Raw genomic sequence first — 6000 nt, 5'->3', positions numbered from 1 at the left:
CTTATAAAATAAATTAATTAATAACTTTATAACTAATTAGTTTAAATTAAAAAATTAAAAATAATTGACGTTATATAAAGCTAACGGTTCGTTAAGATAAGTTTCGCATTCGTTATTTAAAACGACCGTAAATCGATTTAAAAAGAAACTTTTTTTATCCGAATTATCTTATAATTGGTTTTCGTTAATAGATTGGGTTTCGATTCCACCTTCCCGTTTATTTTTAATCCTATAATAATTTATTAGTTAATTATTATATTTATTTAATAAAGAATAAAATAAAAGAATAAAATAACTTACACTTCATAAGTTTCTTTATAAAGAGTGGTGATATGGTCTAGAACCCCTTTATAAAAGTGTAATTTATAACTCCGTTGAAAATGAGTTAATTTAATTCGGGGATCTAAAATAACAGCCAATAAATAAGGTCCGAAATTTTCGATTTTATTGGCTGTTGCTTTTTTCGGAAAATAATAATCTAATTTTCTTGCACCAGCTCTAATAGCCTGGTTAAGACTTTTTAATAACGGTTTTTAAATAAAAGTTAATATTATAATTTAAATAAGGATAAAATAATACGATAAAAATTAAAATAATAAAATAAAATAATTTATTTATTAACTCCGGTTTCTTTTTTATTGTTTCTTTATATTCGTCGTAAATTACCTTTAACTTTAAATAAAAGGTATAAACGTATAATAAAGACGTTAATTATTAGGCACCATTAGGTTATAAAGAGTGTGGTAAAAGCATGCATTTCCTATTTACGGATTAGCCGTAGGCCAATTTATTATATAATAACGCTAAGCGTTACGCGCTTAAATTATCTGTTTAGTTATTATATTAGGCTACGCTTAATACCTTTTTTTTTTCCTAATTTATTATAATATATTAATATATTAATATAATTTTTATTATTTAATCCCTAATATTTCGTTATTATTAACCCGTTATTTTATAATGCCAGGGTAGGTAAAATTAGTTTGAGTTTTGAGTTTGAGTTTAAGTTAACTCAATTGAGTTAAGTTTTATTCCGGGTGCTAACTAAATCAATAAGTTAAACTCACTAATTTTAATAACTCAATAAGTTTTACTTAAGGTCCTAACTAAATCAATTAAGTTTAAGTTAACTCAATTAAATTAAGTTATTAACTCAATAACTCAAAATTAATTAATTTTAATTATAAAATAAATAAATAAATTAATATTAAAATATTATTAAATTCTATAAAAAACCAGAATTAAAATACATACATTACTTTTATTTTACGATTTTTAATTAATTTTAATATTAATTTTAAAGTTTAATAAAATAATTAGATAAAGAATAATAAAATTTTAATTATTTTTTAAAAAATTCAATAAAAACGGTATAATAAAAAAAAGTAAAGCGTTTTATTTATTGATTTTTCCTTTTTTTAATCACGGTATTATATTATTTTAATTAATTAATTATTAATTAAAATTAATAATTTTTTAAGTTAATAAGTTAATTAAGTTATTAACTCAACTCAATTAATTTAGTTTAAGTTTACCTATTAACTAAATCATTGAGTTTGAGTTAGCATTTTTAATAACTCAATTGAGTTTAGTTAATAACTCAACTCAATTGAGTTTGAGTTAACTCAATTGAGTTAACTCAAGCTCACACTCAATGCCAACCCTGTATAATGCTATTTTTGTTTCCGTCGGTATATTATATTTTTTAAAATTAGCGTATTTTGCGAAAGCGTTTAAATAATTATTAAATAAAAATATCCGTAAGCTTTCGCTTTATTAAGCCTTTATAGCTTTTAAATTTAAATATTTTAAATTTAGGTTTAAATTTAGGCTTTAATAAAATTACCGAAATTAATTTATCCGAATTAAATAATATATTGCTAAATATTTCGATAATTAATATATTTTTAGCGGTTATATATTTAGTAAATTTAGCTTTAAAATTTATAAATTATTATTTAATAACCGATATAATTAAGGCTAAAAATAAAAAACGCGGTTTTTTAAAAAAATCGTTATTTTTAATAAATTATAATATATTAATTTATTTAAATATATAACAACCTCCTATACAGGCATTACGCAGCGGTGCCGCACCGCTATTACAGCGCTAACGCCACAGCTAGATATAATTAGCGCAATATAATCGCACTAGATTCTTGCTTTTGCAAAAATTAATTTATATAGCAATATATAATATATTAACTATTATTTAACGTCCTATTAGTAAACCGTTATAATTCTAATTTTTTTTTTATATATTATTTAATAAAAGATATTTTTAGCAATAAAATCGAGTATAGCGCGTAAAAAAAGCGTAATAGTTACGCTATAATCGGGCGAAAATCCCGCTCCTAATTAAGGGGCCTCGGGACCAGAACCTTTAGCACTAAACCCGATAATTTCGGATTAAATCGATTAAATTTTAAAAATTATCGAGCGCTTTAAGCGATTATAACGCTTAAAAAAATAATAAAAAAAACTCCTCCGTACCTTAGGCTTTAATAAAATAAAAGGGTTTAACCGCGGCGATAGCGAAAGCTACGGTAATTACTAATAATAAAATAATTTTTCCCTATTTTCCTTAAATAATAAAAAAGACCTTAAAACCACTAATATCCCGATTTTTAAAACCTTTTAAAATTTTTAATAATAAAAAAATTAGCTTAACGACCTCGATTTAGCCTATATAAAAGCCCTAAAAAAATTCCGTAAAAACCGATAAAAGGTCCTTTATACCTTCGATAAAATAAACGGAAATTATAGATTTTTTTGGCGTCGCTATATAAATACCGTCGAAATAAAAGAGTTACGTAATAAACTTTATTATAATTTTCTAAAATTTTTTAAATAAACGCTTTTTATTTTACGGAACGCAAAAAATTAAATTTATAAAATTATAGCTATATACGAAAAAGCATCCTAACGATCGAATTAATTTCCCTGCGATTTCGATATTTATTTTAATAATTTCGAGAGCCAATTTCCCCGATAAAGCGAAAAAACCTAAATTTACGCGTTTTAATCGAAGCTAGCCGAAAATTTCCAAATATACTTTAATGTTTACGCTAAAATAAAGCTTTAACAGCGAATTAATATAATAATATAAGCTTAAAGCTATTAAAATTCGTAAATTAAAATCGCTTTAAAAAAAAAGCATAATAATAATTAACCCGTTAGCTACCAAGGAAATAAGTAATAGCGGCAAAGCGGTTATTTATTAAAGGGTAATTATAAGGGTTTTTATAATAATTCGAATAAATAAAACCGTCCCGATTATATTTAAAGCTTAAATTTAAAATTTAAAAACGAAGGCTTAACGAAAAACCCTATTAATTCTAAAAAATATATATTTACCTATTATATTTGCGAAAATAATACTTATTTATTAAATAAATGCTTTACGCCGCGAATTAAAGCAATAAGGAATAGCAAGCAAAAAAGCAGCGGATTATTTAAAAGATAAAGCCGGGGAAAAGCTTAAGCCCTAATAATAATCCCCGAACGTTAAAGCCTTTTTTAATAATAACCCGTTTTTATATTTTTATTATTATTTTAAAAAATTAAAATATAATAACGTTCGCTAACCTAAATATTTATACAAAAATAAACTATATTAGCCGTATTTTCGTAAAATAAACGGGATTAAAGCGAATCGAAAGCGAAACACCGGTATTAAAAGCGGTAAATAATTTAACGTACCCGATTTATAAAATATATAAAATATAAATATAAGCTATTAATTACCGACGTACTATACGCAAATTTATATAATATTATATTGCTATCGACCGAAATTTAAAACCTAAAAGCAATTTTATTTTATTATTTTAATTTACGTTAAAAAATATAAAATTATTTTCGATTTAAAAACGAACCGCTAATTTTATAAAATCGCTATTAACGAATTATATTTTTTAATACCTAAAGAATTTATTCGAAAATTTAAAAAAGCAGCCTAAATTTTTGCTATTATAGCGCTCCTAAAATAAGACCCGTTTAGCTAAAATAACGGATAACGAAACGATAAAATCCTTTTAAAGCTATTATTTTATTTAAACGTATTTAACCCCGATAAAGCAGGAACCTTTTTTTTAATCGAAAAACAAACCATATAATTAACCTTTTACCCGGCGAAACGCCATTATATAAGCCTATTTACCCTTTAGCCTAAAATAAATTATAAGCGTTATAAAAATATTTTATAAAAAACCTCGAGCTAAAATAAATCCGAAAATCTATGAGCCTAGCTAATACCCTAATTTTATTTATATTAAAAAAAAATAGCTTTTTACGATTTTATATCGATTATAAAAAATTAAATTAGGTAATTATTAAAAATCGATATTTATTATTTTTAATTATAAAAATATTCGACCGAGTAATAAGCGCGAAATTCTTTTTTAAAATTAATATTAAAAACGCTTATTACCGCGTAAAAATTAAAAAAGAAAATAAATAAAAAATAGCGTTTCGCACGCGTTACGGCTATTACGAATATATAATAATATTTTTTAGCCTAATTAATATTCCGGCTATTTTTTAAAATTATATTTATAGGTTGCTATACGGTTTATTAAATACCGTATATATCGCGTATTTTAATAATATTTTAATTTTTTCGAAAACTAAAAAAGATTATATTAGGGATTTCCGGGCCGTATTAAAAAGGTTGCGGTAAGCAAAATTTTACGCCAAATTTTTTAAATATATATTTTATTAGGATCGCGTAAAATTTTTTAAATTTATTATATTTATAAAAAGAATTTTTATAAATCCCGTATATATTACTATTATTTTAACGTAGCCGCGCTTTTAAAACTATTACGATATTTAGGTATTTTTCGGATTTTATAATTTTTACCGACGGTTTATAAAAGGGTATTTGCGTATTACGAGACTTTTAAACGATTTGCTAAAAAGGATAGAAAACGGAAGGAAACCGGGATAAATTAAGCTTAATAATATAATAAAAGCTATTTTCGAAAGCCTTAAGCTTGCTTTTTAAATAGCGCCGCTATTACGTTACTTTAACCTAGCGCAACCGATTCGCTTAGAAACCGATACGTCGGATTTTGCCCTTTCGGGGATTATTTTATAATTAAACGATGCTAATATATAGCATTTTATTATTTTTTAATTAAAGAAATTAAAAGCTAAAGCCGAATTAAATTATAATATTTTAAATAAAAAAATAATAGTAATCGTAAAATTATTTAAATATTAGCGTTATTATTTATAAAAAGCGAATTATTAAATAAAAATAATAATAAATTACGCGAATTTATAAAGCTTTATAAGCTTAAAACAGCTTAATAATAAATAAGCTAAATAATATATATTTTTATCTTTTTTTAATTTTATAATTAAGCACCGTAATAAAAAAAATAACCCTATAAATACGCCGTCGAAAAAACCTAATTACGCTAGCGAAAAGCTAGCGAAAATAAAATATTTATACGACTTATAAGCCAAAATAGCCGCGGTATAAAGCGTTGCTTTTAATCCCGTTATATACGATAATATTCCCGTAGCCGCGGTATAATAATTTATAAATATATAAACGGTCGTAAATTATAAAACGGCTTAAAAAGCCCTAAAAAAAATAAAGGTTTACGAAAACGAGAATTTTACCGAATTCCTAAAATTAATCCGTAAAGCGCAAAGGAAAAACCTAAAAATACGCCGGCTTTGCGCCGCTTTAAAAAGCCCGATTTAAAAAATTAAAAATAAAGCATAAATATTAAATCCTAAAAGTTTCGTCCTTTTTAAAAATACAGCTTATATTTTAAACGATAAAAGCTTAAAAAATTCGATTTTTACCTTATATTACGACGACCCGTTAGCCGGCTATTTCGGTATTAGCCGTACCTAAAAGCTAATGCGTTAACGGTATTTTTAAAAAAATATATATAATAATATAAAAAAATAAATATAAATCTATAATTAATATTAAAAATCGAAAGCGCAAAAATATCGATTTTATAAAAAGTTAAAATC

This window comes from Pestalotiopsis fici (assembly GCF_000516985.1).
Source record: "Pestalotiopsis fici W106-1 unplaced genomic scaffold PFICI_Scf_2, whole genome shotgun sequence".
NCBI lineage: Eukaryota > Fungi > Ascomycota > Sordariomycetes > Amphisphaeriales > Sporocadaceae > Pestalotiopsis > Pestalotiopsis fici.
This window is presented reverse-complemented; position numbering follows the sequence as displayed.